Source organism: Mustela nivalis (assembly GCF_964662115.1).
Source record: "Mustela nivalis genome assembly, chromosome: 12".
NCBI lineage: Eukaryota > Metazoa > Chordata > Mammalia > Carnivora > Mustelidae > Mustela > Mustela nivalis.
In genome coordinates, this window is record NC_139031.1 from 40808355 (window position 1) to 40824944 (window position 16590).

Consider the following 16590-nt stretch of genomic DNA (forward strand, 5'->3'; position numbering starts at 1 on the left):
GGAAAAGCAGGATAGATCATTTTAGAGTCTGCCCAATGAGATTGCACAAGGTCCTTCCCTCCTTATGTTCTAATGTTTAACATCACTGGCTTTTGGGAAATTTTTCCTTGTGTGAAACCCACATTATTCCAATGGCAGTTTCAGTCTGATTCATTTTATTAGAGAAGAGAGGTGGGGTGGTTGGCAAAAATCAGCAGACTGGGATAGTCTTGAATTCCTAGAATTTGTAGCTGTGTGGTTTGGGACAAAATAATTAACCTCTAGGGGCTTGGTTTCCACATCTTTACACTGTGGATGTGCCAGTGACCATCACTAAGGGCCGTTATGAGAATTACATAAGGTTAAGTCCAAGGGATTTGCTAGTGCAGTGGCTGCCATAGACTAGCCACTCAAAAAAGAGCAGTTAACTTGGAATCTCTTCTTGAGTGTTCAACATGAATATCTATTAGATGAGCTATGAGGTGCATTGGATGACATGGGCTGGAGGTGATTTTCTTGGGACATGAGACCGAGACAAAGTATGGGACACTTAGGTACCCTGCTCTCGGTGTCCAGTGGATTGACCTCCATCTGCCTGCTCATTCCCTACAGCTCACAGAGACCCACAACTGCGTGGGCCCCGGGTCCCTGTCTTCTTTGGTTCCTCTGTCTTTGCCTCAGTGTGGTTTCCCAAAGTCAGTCAGAAGAGAAGGCACCTGTGAGCCTCTGACCAGCCTGTGTGTTTCTCACTTCCATTTCCTTTAGGCTGATTCTGAGCTGGAAAAAGACATTTGGGGTCAATAATAGGGTACTGTCTATGAAAACAGGACACATAATTTGGATCCAGAACAAACATCCTTTATGAACCATTCTAGAATTTGTACATTTCATCCCAAGATGGGGCAAACCATTTCTCCCCCTGCCTATTTTTAGGCCACCTCTCCTCTGGCATGTAGGATGTGGTTGCACATTATTTTCTCTGAGACTTCCTACAGCACTTAAATGAATTAGATGATTTCATAATCCTACAGGGTTTTCATTAAAAATGGATTTTAAAAAAAGAAGTTCTGGGAATTTGCAACCTGGTGTTGCTTTAGTGGCACATAAGAAGTTGAATTTGAATTTGAAAATGACCTTCCTGAAACTTTCATTGAGTGAAGGCAAAAGCCTAAAAATAAAATAACCATGGGAAACTCGGTGCTTGTGAGGTGTTGTCAGTAAAAGAACAAAAGGAGGGAAGCAAGTGGTCATGGAGCATCTAACACAGAATCTGATATTCACTGTAAAGAGAGGCGTTCTCAACGCTAAACATTCCTTCCACAGACATCACAGTTTCATTAATTATGATTTTATTTTTCACAGCCGTATCTTTCCTCCTGAAGGAACAGGGGCCTGTGACAATACAATTTATTTTTGCACAGGACATTATATCCTGTCCCGTCATGATATCGTGTATCTTCAAGGACATGATGTCACACTTCAGAATCAATTTTTCTTGATGGGCATTTCAACAGCCCTTCCGTGGGGGGATAGCATCTGAAGAACAGTGCATAGTAGAAGGATTAGAAAGGAACCCTACCCCATGAGGGTGAGAAAGCGGTTTCTCCTCGGGCTCAGTCACATTGAGAACATTCTTAAAAGTCTTATTCCCGCTCAGATTCCCAGCTCATCCATCTGTGAAATGGTATAAAAAATTTTTGAAAAAAAAAAAAAAGACTTCTAAAAATTCTCCAGCTCAGGGATCAGCAAACATTTTCTGTAAAAGTCCAGATAATGAATCTTTTCAGTTTTCAGGCTCAAGTCTGCCCCAAAGTAGCCAAAGCCCCTATGTCAATGAATGGGTGACGTGTGCCCATAAAACTTTATTTATGGACACTGAAATCTGAATGTCATGTGTCACAAAATATTATTCCTCTTTTGATCTTTTCCAGTCATTCGAAATGCAAATGTAATTTCTTAGCCATACAGAAATAGGCTGTGGGCCAGATTTGGCCTGTGGTCTGTAGTTTGTTGACCCTTGCTCTAAGAAATGAACACTTTGCATATCCCAGACTGCATGAACTACTTTTTTCAGCATAATTCTTGTGCAGTATGAATCACTCAGACTATGGTTCCTCTCTTATAACGTTGTTAATAACCCAATGAGCAATCATAAAGTTATGGTAGGATTTTCTCTCTCTCTGGAGTCCAGGCACCCTCCTCAAGGAACGGAGAAGTTGAACGAGCGTTCATGCACATGACTTGGAAGACCCTCCACCCTTCTACGTGTGTAGAAACCATATGCATACACGGTAGGAAGGAAGGTTCTGGTAAGAGAGAGGGCTCTTAAAAATGATCAGAAGCAGTTGAGTTATGCTCCCTCTGTTTAATAATCACAAAACCAGACTTACAGCTCTTATCAAACCATTTCGGTGGGGTCTGCATCCTTTCACCCATTTCAACAAACTGTCCCAGTGAGGGGAAAGATTAGACCGTGTATGTTTACTCTCTGTGCAGCTATGGCTGTGTTCTCTGCAACAGAATGAGATAGGGAAATAGTTGTTGACTTAGTCCGGTCTCTGATGGGTTCCGGTGACGGGAAAAACTGGCAGCGTGCGCTCAGGTGAATGAAAGTGAAATCCTGCACCGTGGTATCCTTCCCTCTGGAGAGCGAATTCTTGAAAGGACGGTGTGAGGGGCAGCCCTGTGCTGCCGCTTCAGTTGTAGTTTTGGGTGGTGGGGGGTCGAGGCCTACAAAGCAGGGAGGGAAGGGAGGCCAGTGTGGAAGACATCCCATGACATTCTAGCTGAGAGTGGCCCTCACAACCTTCCTCTCCACCCATAAGGGGACACAGAGCTCAGGGAGTGGGGCGTGATTGCTCAAAGCCTCCCAGGGATGGAGGCCGACCAAAGGCCAAAATGAGGTGGATAAGCCCAGGTCCCTACCAGCATTCTGCACTTGGGAGGATCAGACTGGCGCAGCCTCTCTGGGCCACTGATGGAGGTGACTCCTGCCCCTTCTACTTGCCCACCAGTGCCCAGGTTCTAGTGAGCTCTCCCCAGACACCCTCCTGGGGTGAGCACAGGGGTATAACTGTCCCTGGCTGGGGCCAGTTTTGCACTCCCTGAGGCCCCCCACTGGCCAGGGTGTGGCACCCACCAGAAGTCAAAGGGCTTGGGAGTTTATTTCATACTCACACAACTTTCTACAGAGTGAGATTTTAGCAAAAATCTTGGGCTGAACACTCCAGTGGAGACCCAACCTTGATGAGAATGGGAAGCTGGGGAAATACGAGCAAATTTTTTTTGCAGCCTTAGGAGGCTTGTGTTACTGCTGTAGGGGCTGTGATGAAAGATAGCCTGATCCCGAGAGTTGGTTGCAGGCCTGTGCCCCCTACTCCTTCCTGGGCCCCCACGTGTGCCAGGGATGAATGACTGGGCCTGGGGTCAGGACCCTAGCATCAATTTTGTCCTCACTTTCCCTCCCTAGGCCTCAGGTGCTTCATCTGTAAAAGATCCTGTGCTGGAGGAGGTGATTTTGAGGCCTTTGCCCTGCTGGCATTCTCTTTTGATTATTGACCACTCTGCTAATAAGCTCACAATTTACTCTGGGAGGGGAAGATAATGCCACTCCAACAAAAGGCAAGTTGGCCATCTAGACACGTGTATCCAAGGCATTGACTCCAAAACTCTTCATATGCACTGAGTGAAAAAAGAAATTGCACTTACTCCAGGGATTTATATAAATTTTCTTACTGAATCTTTACAAGAACCACTGGAGAAAATGAAAGCTGTAAGAGATAAATTTACCCAAAGCTATAAGCCAGGAAGTGGTAGAGCCAATGCCCGATCTTGGGTCTGTTTGGCTCCAAATTCCCCCTTATGCTGTAAGACAAAGATAGATCAACCTTTCATTTTATTTAAACCTCCCCTTACCACCCCCTCCAAAACCAAAGTTCTGTTTTTCTCTCTCCTGCTGATTTTATGTGTTTCTATTAATCTCATGGCCAGGGACCAATTTAGTGGTAAAGGTTTGTGTGTGTGTGTGTGTGTGTGTGTGTGTGTGTGTGTGTTTGTGTGTGTTTGTTCGTTCGTTTGTTTGTTTGTTTTTTGCAGCCCAGATAGGGATCCTAGTACTTCCGAGATATGCCAGGCTGGCCAAGGAATCTCAACACTGACAGGGTCATTCAGTAGGCATCAGAGGTAGCAGAAGGGTAGGCTTGTCTAGGGCCACATTTCAGGGGCTTTCTCTCTAATTGGGGCTCTGCTTTGTGCTTCTCTCTGTGCCTTGACCTAAGCTGGCCATAGGTGGCCAAGACCCATTGCTTCTTGGGTTCACAGGCCATCCTCAAGTGCTATTAAGAAAATAGATTCTCACCAGGAACCTACTGCCAGGAAGGACCAAATGGATGTTTTCAGTGTTGATGCACAATGATGTGGGGGCACCCAGAGGAAGGGGGAGGGAGGGTAGTCCCAGCCTCAGGGGTTCATGTGTGTCTGTCCACTGACACCAAACGCTTGGTGCCTCCAGTCTGTTTCCCGCTGTCACAGGGAGCTGCTGAAGGGCTACAGCTGCACTGGGGTCAATGTCAGCAAGGCCTGAAGAGCAGCCTCATGGCTAGAATTGGAGCTCGGCATGGAATGGGAAGATGGGAGTGGGTGGGAGAATGTGCCTATGGGGATCCTCAGGGAAATGATTCTGTCCCAAGATTTCCGTTTATCAAGGGTGGAAAGGAGTTCTCCTCCAATGGTCTGGCCAAGAATGTTGATGTCATAGGGAAAGGGAACAGAGTTTGATTGTGTGTCACATGGAACTGAGAACAGGCTGCTGTGCTTAGAGGGACACCCTTATCAATTAGGTAATGTCTGCTAATGATTGAGGAACTGTGTTATGCAGAGCTCCAGCTGTTGAAATGGGAACAAACATCTGCAAGGGACACTCATACCTTGGGGGGACACTCATTTCTTGGGCTGGATCCCACTGGTTTGAGCTCTGAAAGACTGGCAGACCCAACAGCACCATAGGGCTCCTGAAACAGAGCAACCTGCAGATTACGGACTGGGCTGTTGAGATGGCGGCAGTTGGGATCTTGGTTCCACTGCAGGAGGTAAAACTATATTTGAGCAGAAATGACACCCACAACCAAGTTTTCTTTCCCTCACCCCAGCCTGCCTGCCTGCCTGCCTGCCTGCATTCCTTCTCTCCTCCCTCCTGTCCTCCCGTCCTCCCTGCTTCCTTTCTCCCTCCCCTGTTCCCTCCCCCTTCTTACCTCTCTTCTTCCCTCTTCTCTTGCTCCCTGACCTCCTTTCTTCCTTCCTCGAAATACTAACATTTAATGATGTCCACGGTATATAAGGCATTGGGCCGAGTGCTGGGCATGCAAAGATAGTAAGTACCTTGCCCCTAAGGGAATAAGAGCTAGAGATCTCAAATTAATGTGGAAATTGATAGATGTAAAAAAATGTGTCAAAGACGACAATGGAAGAAGTCTGTAAGCGCTACCATAGCTAATGCCTATGCTTTAAAACACCTAATTGATTTTATTTGACTTTTTTTTCTCTTTTCTCTCACTCTTTTTTTAAAATAATAAAGCATATCGAAAGGTGTAACATTTAAGAAAATCAATAAAGTAATCCCCAGTCTCACCAGACAGTAATGGAAATGTCTGAAGAACATACATGTGTTGTATGTCCATGAACATGCATATACATGTTTTTAAACAATTGGATATTACTGTTTGTACTGCAGTGTGCTCTTTACCTGAACATATTAATGGCATCACTCAGGATTAATACATATAAATATACCTCATTATTTTTCTTGTTTTTTTTTTTTTATTTAAAAGATTTTATTTGGGGCACCTGGGTGGCTCAGTGGGTTAAACCGCTGCCTTCGGCTCAGGTCATGATCTCAGGGTCCTGGGATCGAGTCCCGCATCGGGCTCTCTGCTCAGCAGGGAGCCTGCTTCCTCCTCTCTCTCTCTCTGCCTACTTGTGATCTCTCTCTGTCAAAATAAATAAATAAAATCTTAAAAAAAAAAAGATTTTATTTATTTATTTGACAGAGAGAAATCACAAGTAGTCGGAGAGGCAGGCAGAGAGAGAGAGAGGGAAGCAGGCTCCCTGCTGAGCAGAGAGCCCAATGCGGGACTGGATCCCAGGACCCTGAGATCATGACCTGAGCCGAAGGCAGCGGCCTAACCCACTGAGCCACCCAGGCGCCCCCCTCATTATTTTTCATTGGTTACATAGCAGTCCATCAATAGAGGGTCCATAATTAACTCAATCATCCCTGTTGTTAAGAATTAATGTTGTTCCCAATTTAGGAATATGATTCTCAAAAAATGGAGCAAAAAATCATTATAACTAAATAGTTAAACTTAGTTAGATTATCTCCTTCGGATAGTTTCCTAGAAGTGGAATGCCAGAAATGTGTATACATCCTCAAGACTTCTTGATCTGTAACCCTACTGTACCCCAAAACATTTATGTCAAAAGGTGATATTACTCTTTCAATGTTTTCCAATTCAGTAGTTGCAAAATATATCTCATTTTTAAATAGCTATATCTGTTACAAAATAAAATAAAATAAAATTTAAAAATAAAAAAAGTATTTTAAAAATCTAAATATTTCAAATTTATACATTTGATTTTAAGACTAATATTTTATTAATTTTGTTATTTATTATTATATTCATATGCATTACAGTCACTAATATTTTGTCATGTATATTTTGTAGTTTATTTTTCTTGTATAGGAGTCTTGGTTTTTTAATGTGATATAATTGGTTAATTATTTCCCTTATTGTTGCTGCTTTTGATGTTATATTAATAATGTACCTCCCTACTATAAGTATGTATAAATATTTACATATACTTTATTTTTGTACTTTAATCCATCTGGAATTAATTTTGGGTTTGGTATGCTAAGAATGTAACTTTGTGCCCTCCAAATGGTTAACCAGTTGTATAGTATTATGATCAAGTCTATGCTTAAAAGTGGAAAATCTATAATTATGTTTCCTATATTTAATACCACATATATTTGTCATTTAAAAAAAATTAACATTGTTAGATATCTGTCTAGACTTGTTCATCTTGTCAAAGAATCAACTTATTTCTTAATTGTATTATTTTGAAATCATAATTTCTGCTTCTATCTTTGTATAATGTTTTCCCCTTTTTCTCTATTTTTAAATGTTTTCTTTGCCCCCTTATAATTCAAATTCATTATTACTTTATTTTCATTCTTTCTGCTTACAAACAAAAAAACTTCGGGACTATGAATATTCTTTTTATAGTTTGGGCCAAATTCCATACATTCTTTGTGGCATATTCTAAATAATTTATGTTGTGATTTTCTTTGCTCTCTGCAAAAAGATGTTTACAGCTTGTGAGGAGTCAGGGATTTGATTTAAATAATTAACTTTAATTTCCGGTTTACTACATGTGTCCAAGAGCATGACTATAGTTGTTTTTGTTTTTGTTTCCTCCCAGAAAATTTTGAGATTGTTTGGAAAAGTCAGGTCCCTAACTGTATTTTATTTTTTTAAATGGGGAAAAAAAAAGGTTAAGTTTGGAATTCATTTTACTTGTGTCTCTTTCAATTCTTTAAAGGAACATTATTGTAATCTGTTTTATAGAGCCCCTGATCAGTCTTTCTTCCACGCTTATGTCTCTCGGCCACACTATCCTGTTCTCTTTGTCTTGGAGACTTTCTCCACCTTGCCTCACGAGATGTGCCACAGTATGTTCTGCACACACGAGGTCTTCTGGTATCCTGTCCCATGTGAAATGTAGTTCTCTAATGTTAATTTTTCTCCCTCATATCTGTCTTCAGCAAGTGGTGGAGGGGACAGAAAGTGAGTAAGTGCACAGAAGAGGAGGGAAACTCAGTGAGTTTCTCCCCTCATCATTTCGATTGCTCACAATTAAAACTGTGACTACTACTATCTGTTTGTGGGTAATAAGCCATACTTCTGTTTGATATTTCTCTGAATGTATTTATTTGTTTGTTTTTAAAGCTTAAGTGGATTTTTCGACCCTGAATGAAAATATTGACATATTATTTTGCATTTATTGTTATAATCTATTGATACATCTTAAAACTGCCTTATTCTTTTGTGATTTTTGGTTTCCTATGTCCTCGAATTTTCCTTCTTTTTCAGTTTTTTTAAATGAAGAGCATATTTTATTTTCTTTTATCATCCTTAGTATGTTTAAATATTTTAAATATTTCATTTTAAAGTCCAATAACTATTACCATTATGCTATTCAAAAGCATTACTCATTTTCAAAAAGGTGAGGGTGGTTTAAGCTCAGTGTTGTCAACAGATCATCTGTGTGGATTGGCCTTGATTCTGTGCTTTATCCACCAGTGATGGTTGGTTCCTGTTCTTCATTCTCTGGTTGAAAGGTGAGTCGATGTTCACAGCTGTCCATCAAGCTTCCGGTATTTCTCAGGCTTTACCAATATGTCGTTGCTGTCCATCAAGCTTCCGGTATTTCTCAGGCTTTACCAATATGTCGTTGCCCTACTGAGAAGGTGTTCTTTTTGTCTGGCTTTATAACTCTGAAGCACTGGAGTATGAAAAAGTCACAACTCCAGGAATGCTTCCACTGTTCTTGCTGTCATCACCCAACTAGCCCTATTTCTGAGACTTCTATCCTCCGGAACACCATAGACCATTGCCCATCTTCTTAATGTTTTTGCTTTCAGATGTCCTATTTTCTAACAATCAGTGGAGGAAGGAACACTGGTTGCTAACACAACTTTGGCTGCCTCATAGGTCAACTACCCTATGGGAAGAGGAAGGTGAAGTTGAGGTGAGTTTACACATATGCGAAGCTCAGGAGTCAGATGGCCCTTCAGAGTTGTCCAGAGTAGACAATGGGACAAATGGCATTGGATATGGGAGTGCCCCTGCGAAGGGGGCGGGATCCTGGGTGTGGCAGCTCTCTTTAGTTAAGGAGCTCCAGAAAAGGGTTCAGCTGAAGACTATGTTCTGGCAGAGTGCTCAGTGGTTGGAGAATGATTTCTCCTGTCCTGAAGGAGGCTCTAGATAACACACTGCAGCATCTAGCTCACCATCATATCCTTTTTCGTGTAAGTTTTTTACATTTTCTTTTTTTTTTATTAACTTATATTGTTAGCCTTAGGGTTACAGATCTGTGAATCGCCAGGTTTACGCTTCACAGCACTCACCATAGCACATACCTTCCCCAATGTCCATAGTTTTGTACATTTTCTTTCTCTTCACTAGACTGTGAGCTTCATGAAAGCAGAAACTGTGTCTTTCTTATTCAGTGTACTTTCCTAGTTCCCAGTATAATTTCTAACAGGCTCATAATATATATTAGCTGGATGGTTGATAAATGAATGAATGACCCCTTTTTAGGTATGGGGAAAGGGCCCAAGATGAGAGGAGAGAAAGAACTGTAAAGAGGAGAGGAATCCTCCATCTCATAGAAGGAAAGTGTTGTAAGATGTAGGAAAACTATTAAATGACTTTAAAATCCATACACACACACACACACAAAGACAAATTAGTGACCAGAGAGTAATTCCCACATCCACTGGAGAAACACAGCTGGAAATTGTGGGAAGAACATTTATGACCTTCAAATCCAAAGAGGGACATTAAATAATTGTCTGGTGCTATGACTTCCACCCTCCTGGGATCCCAGCTCACTATCGTGATTTCCTGACAGAGCCTGCGTCCAAATATACCCTACTCCTATTGTGTGCCTGCGGTTCCGTTATCGTCAATTAAAATGTATTTGTGGTAGATCGATAGGTATGTATATTCAATAGATAGATAGATAGATAGTTATATCTCAGTATATCCCAGTATTTTATGCTATTGAAATATTTTGCAATGCCTTGGAGTATCTAGAAAATCAGACTATGAGACACTGTCCTAGAATTTTAACCAGACAAGCCCACCCTGTTTGGCTTCGCTGTCTTTTATTCCCTGTCTCTGGTATGTTCGGTTAGTGTTAGAACATGGCTCCAGACACATTTTCTTTTTGCTTGCTCTGCTTTCTGGCCTAGACTCTTCTCCCTGAAGACTAACTCGATGAGAAAACCAGAAAGAGGCCATAAAACTGATAAAGGCAGCAAAAGCTCAGGGAGAGTCCCACCACTCATAGGGCGCCCTGGGCAGATGGCAGATGCCTCACCAGCCAGGATCCTGTGCAGGAAAGCGTAGTCTCCCTCTCTGTCTGAGCCTCTTGATGTGGGAGAACGGCACTGTGTCCTCCCCACAGAGGGAAGTGGATAAAATCCTTTTCTTTCCTGGAAACTTCCTCTTCGCAAGACTCTTTCTCAAGCACCAGTCTTTCTGGCTGTGTTAAGATGCAGGGTCCCTGGGTGTCCATTCCAAAGAGACCATCCTTGCTTGCACTGTCCTGAGCCACTACTGTATATTGAGACCACCACTGAAAAAACAACGATTGTGTGCCAAGTCTCTGATTTAATATTTAGTCTTCACATGGTCCTATGGGTAAAGTGTGTTTACCTCCATTTTAGGCACAAAGGTGCTAAAATAAAGAAAGAGTACACAAATTATCCAAGGCTATCAGCCGACAACTGGTTGAGCTGGGATCTATTATTATTTGGTCATTTATTCAGCAACTCATTTTTGGACACCCACTTGCACCTGGCCAAGGTGTTCTGACATTCTGTCTAGAGAACGTGCCATCAGCAATGACATCACCACCTGCCTCCCTCTGTAGGTATTGGCACCCAGGACCCTCCCAGCTGAAATCCTTTAACAATAACCCATGAAATCCCCTGAAAGTTCTTCGGGGAAGGGGAAGTTTGAAGGATGAGAAAGGTTGGCATTCTCAGAAGTCTTTGCAGGATTGCAACCGACTGGTGGCTGTCCTGCAGGCCCATGAAAACCCAACACTGGCAGATCGCAGTGTGGACCCCTGTGTGTGTGTGCAGCAGTGTGGCTCAATCTGTGTGTGCATGTGTGTATGTTGGGTTTACCTATGATACCACAGTGGCTCTCTAACATGGAAACTGAGCATCTTAATGGTCAAATTTATTTAACTAATTTTTTTTAGAAGCTTTCATCTATTTATTTGAGAGAATGAGACAGAACGAATAGTGGGGGTGAGGGGCTGAGGGAAGGAGGGGTGGAGAAAGAGAGAGAGAAAAAAAGAGAGAGATGCAGGTTCCACCTGAGCAAGAAGCCCGATGTGGGGCTCGATCCCAGGACCCTGGGATCATGACCTGAACCAAAGACAGACACTTAACTGACTGAACCACCCAGGGAATCCATTAATGGTCAAATTTAAAAGCCTTCTGGGGGCGCCTGCATGGCTCAGTCAGTCAAGCATCTGACTTCTGATTTTTGACCCAGGTCATGATCTCAGGGGTCATGAGATCGAGCCCCAGGTTGGGCTCCATGCTTAGCAGGAAGTCTCCATGAGATTCTCTCTCTCTCTCTGCCCCTCCTCCCTTACCGCCTCCTCCCCAAGATGCACATGCATGCTCTCTCCTCTCTCGCTCTCAAAAAAATAAATACATCTTTAAGAAAACAAAGACTTCCGAGCAAGAAAATCTTCTCAGGACTCTACCATGCCCTGACTCTAAGCCTTTAGAAGTAAGAATCATAATAATAGCCAACACACAATGACAACTTATTCTTCCAAGTACTGCTCTGCCATGAGGCTTACAATTCTACCACTCCCTCTTTAGAGATGAGGACAGGGAGGTGGCCACAGCCCATGCTCAGGGGCTCTATATGTGAAGCTGTGAAGCGGGCATGGAATTCAGACCTTCCAGCCTCAGAGCTTGCTTTCCTAATAGCCAGCCCTCCTCAGTCTGTGTGCATCACAGAGCTACTGAAGTTGTCTTCCTTTATATGTCAAAACTCAAGATTCAAGTTGATTGTGAGGGCTGTGGGGGTGTTTTCCAGTTTTCATCTTCACAAAGTCAAGGGAGTCAGAGTAACTATGGAAGGTTATTCTGGATAAGGGGTCCAATTAGAATTTCTAGGGTTTCCCCTACCTGCTCTTTTGCTATCACCTGGAAAGGCCGGCGATGTCAGCTCTAGTGGCAGAGCTGAAGTATCCAAGAGGAGTGAGGAAACCAAGGGGAGAGATCAGAACTGGGCAAGAATGGAATATTGGGAAGGCCAGGGGAGCTGAAGCCAAATGCATACCTATCATCCACTGGGGCAAACCAAGTCAGGTGTCAGGGGCAGGGTGGCAAGCAGGATAGGCTGCCATAGAACCAGGGCTTCTGAAGCTACCTCGTCTCCTGGCCCCACCTTCCTTTCCTTTATGGTACATGGTTGCTTCTGGAAGCTTGTTTTTGTCAGTTTATAGGGAAAATCAAGTATCAAGACAGGGCTTAAGTTGTTAAGGGAATAAGAAAGGAAAATGGAATGAAACAACTATACTTTTATTTTAGAGAAAATCACACCGAGACTTAAAAGCTTTCTTGATTTTTTTTAATAAACATGAGCACTTTTCCCAGTAGATCTGCTTCATCCCCCTCACACTCGTAAACTGTGAACTGCAGAAAAAGCACACCCAGCATTGCACAAGAGGGCTCTTTGATCAGTCCTGATCAGACCCAGAGACTCCAGAGCTGATGGGTGGGGCTTGTCTTTCAGGTCCCCCCAACCCCCACCCAGTGACCCTGTACAATGCACAGCCTGCACAACCATCCACAGTGGCCCCTCGCGGGGCTCTTGTTCTCCAGCCATCTGCACAGCAAGGGAAACCACACGTCCTGCGCATGTGGATTTATTCATCATCCCTGTATCAGCTAGGAGATGGAGCTATAGCACATTAAATATTTACAATTATCAGAGACAAGACAGTGCACAGCACCGAACCAAGATAAGAATGCAGTTTTAAAATATTTACAATGAACACATCTTGCTTCTTCTGGTTCTTTTCTTTGGCCTGGCATTTTAGGTCTCTGATCTCTTTATTGTATTTTCTTTCCAGGCCCTCTGTAGTTTGAAATGTCTGACAGAGCCTCATAACTAAATCTTAAGGGGATGCTCATATATATGAGAGATACTGGGGAATTTTATTCATGTGCCTCCAAGCAAGGGGACTTTTCTCACCATCTTTTCAGGTGATGTGTGTGTCTCCTGCTTATGCTAGGTATGCCTGAGTCAGGTTTCTGGTAGTTCTGTCATGTTTGAGTGGTCCTATGTAGAACAGGGCCAGGGGAAGGAGCGGGCATGGCCTGCTTCCGAGGCTGTGCTATCCCTGAGAGCCTGTGCACACTGGTTGCCTGAAAATTTAAAGTGCCTTTAGACACCAGAGTTAACAGTGTGCATGGAATGGACTGGTTCAAGATTCCTTTCATTAGTTCAGTCCTCAAATGTTACACGTGATTATATTCGGGAGCACACCACCATCATGGCTGACTTAAATATCCACTTCTTGAAAGATTCCGCTCTTTCCTTTTAGCTCTTCAGACAACTAATAACCAGAAACAACAGAATTCTGGCCCGAAAGGGCTATATTAGCAACCTCAGGGAGAAAAAAAAAGTTAGAAAAGCAAAGACAGGAAGGATCATTCGGCCCTTAGTTTAACTGTAAAGAATGTGAAAGAAGCTTCAGCCGTGAACTATTTGGCGATCCAGAGAGATGAGAGATCGCCAGCATTTGGGATAGGGTGTCAGAGCATTATCAGGGATCACAGGCGTTTTATTTGATGGGTGCCACATTTGACCTTGAAGTGGCGAGGCTGGCGCTCCTTCGTGTCCTGGGGACCTCCTGCCGCCCTTGCGCGCTGGCGGTATCCGCCCCCAGGATCCGAAGGCCTCGACTCTGAGTATGAGCCTGTGCACGTTTCTGGTGTGTATTTATATCGAGGTGGCTCTGTTGCCAAGGAGCTCTGAGAGAAAGCAGAGCGGAGATAACTTCTAATCCACCTTTCTGTGATAATGTGGCGCAAAGTGAAGAGACCCAGGGCTCCATCCTCCTGGTCTGGCATTGCCCTGGGAGGGGCAGTCCCGAGAGGTGTTTTTAGCAAACCCAGCAGACACCGGGGTGAGCTTTTGCATTGGAAATGCTCATGGCCACAGCAGAGTGGAACTGAACTCCGTGCGGCAAACAGAAGGGACTAGAAAGGAAGAGAAGAAGAAAGCAAAATGTAATTTGTAGGCAGCATGAAATGGATTGGAATGACCATTCCAGAGAGTTGGACAGCTAGAGAATGAGAATCCGGGGACATTAGAACTGGCAAGGAGCCCAGAGGGCACTGAGCATAGAGAGAGGAAGTCCCTTGGCCGAGATCATGGGGGCGGGAACTGGCGACAGCAGGACTGTATACCCAGCTCGGGGCTCTGTGTTCCACATCCCGTGTCCTTGGTGGCTCCAAAATTGCAGGGAGGTGCTTTCCCTGTCGACACAGAGCTGGCACAAGGGAGCTGTCTCCTGAAGGTCCTTTCCCAGAGAGTCATCAGTTCTGCCATCAGAGGATGGGGAGAAGAGTCTGGAGCTCCCCACAGGAATAAAATCAAAGAAGATGGAGGAGGACTGTCCACCATATCCACATGGATGGTATATTAACATGAAATGCGGGAGGGCGGGCCCAGCAACACAGCGGGCAGCAGATAGACCTGGTCTCTCATCCTGAGCCAGGGTGACTCACTGAGGTCCACGGTGCCTCCATTTCCTGATCTCTGCAATGAGAATCAGCACACCCTCTTCACAGGCTCACAGGCTCACATAAGGAACAGACATGAAAACCTGGATAAAAAATGTGCTTTACAACAGAGTTTGGGCTCCTGAGGGCTTGGCCTCTGGGCACTCTTTTTCATTAATAAGCACCATGTCTGGAGAGCTGGCCATTCTTTATTCTACTATCCTTGTTTTTTTTCTACTTCCTCCAGCTGAATTCTCCATCTCGATCCTCCCCTGAGCTGGGGAAAAGGGCATAGGCTGGAGGTTCATCAAAATGCCACAGGTGCTGACTCATGAGCCCATGCAGTGCTCCTAAACAACACCTTCTAGAACAAGCCCTTCTTCTTAGGGCCGAAGCAGACTGCCCTCCACGGTGGAGTGGAGAAGAGTTAGAGAAGTCCCGGCCCTTTGCCTTACGTTTCTGATGCCTGTATCACTTCGTGGCACAAAACCCCTCTAGGACAGAATGGTCTTTTCACAAAGAATTTTAATAAAAAATAAGTGGAATCAGAAAAACAATACAGAAATGACTCACAGCATAAAAGGAACCACATTAACAAAGCATCCATGACTAACTGTAGAACTGTGCTCTTTGGGGCTCGTAGCCCCAGCATCTGAAGTTGTCTTTCTTACCAGCATTAGGTTTATGAGGCAGTGGGTTGGATTAATCATCCAGATTAGCCTGGCCCAGCAATCCAACATAATCCTCCACAGGGCCTGAAGGGGCTGTGTTTTGTTTTGCATGGGAGATATTCCGAGAGGTTCTGGCTACAAGACACCCCTGGGGTTCTGGAATTTGTAGGATTCCTCTGGATCATCTGGCTGATGACCAGGGTCAGACTGTGGTACCAGTGGCACAGCTGTCCTGTCTGCATACTCAGCAGCACCTTCCTGTGTGTGGACAAACTGAGGAGCCCATCACTGGGGCTCTGCTAGGCAGGGGCCCTGAAGAGCTGGCTGTGGGCCCAGTGGGCCATAGGGGTCACAACTTGGCCAGGAGGAGGGCATCACAGGAAAGAAACTCTCATTCTCTGAACACAAACAACATGGTCCTGGTTCTGAGCTTTCCTGTTCGTGGAGAATGCCTTCCTGTTTGTAGTCACTTGTCTAACTGCTCCCATGCTCAAGCCCAATCAACTTTCACCATCCCCGTGAGCCCATTCAGCTGATAAATTTTTAGTGAGTGTCTACTGTGCGCCTATAAGACATTTTAACTCATGTTGACCTGTCTTGAAGCTGTGTAAAGGCCTGGGTCTGGGTTGGTTTCCATATTCAAGAGAAATACAGAAGGGGCCATAATGGTCCTCGGTCATTGGTCTATTAGGAACAGGACTTCAGGCAGTGGCTGAGGGACAAGAGACAAGGTATGTGATTCCCAACTCCTGCCACCTGGAGAAGAAGTGGTGAGACCAAGCAACTTGAGGTGTCAGGCTGCATCTGTGGTCTAGTGCAAGGCTGCTGCATCAAAGGGGGTTGAGCACGGAACAGGAAGCTGGGCAGGAGCTCTGTTATATGTATGGCGCATCTCTGAGGAACTTGAAGAAGGTGCGGTCAACAAATCAGTGTTCAGAGCATGAGATCCAGGCCTGAGGTGGCAGGGCGGGTGGAGTTCCCACCAGGAGCGAGCCGGAAACAGGGCATAGCTGGGTGTGCAAGTAGAAGCATGGAGACCTTCAGCTGTAGGGTGAACTTCATCTCCGTTCACAGCCTTGTTGGTTCCTATCCTCCATCATGCCAGAGGGCTGCTAGCTCTTCTCCACTCAAGACTAGCTCTCCGAAACGACCCAGCAGAATTTCCTGCCCTTTCTTTTACCCTGGCCTCCGAGCTGAAGCTCCTCAGAGGCAGGTGCTAACTAAAACACTCATTAGACCCATTTTGCACATCACACTTCACCCCAAGGTGACTCGCATAAAGAACTTCCCAGCTCCTCACCACCAGCCACAACACAGTGTGGGCATCTGTCC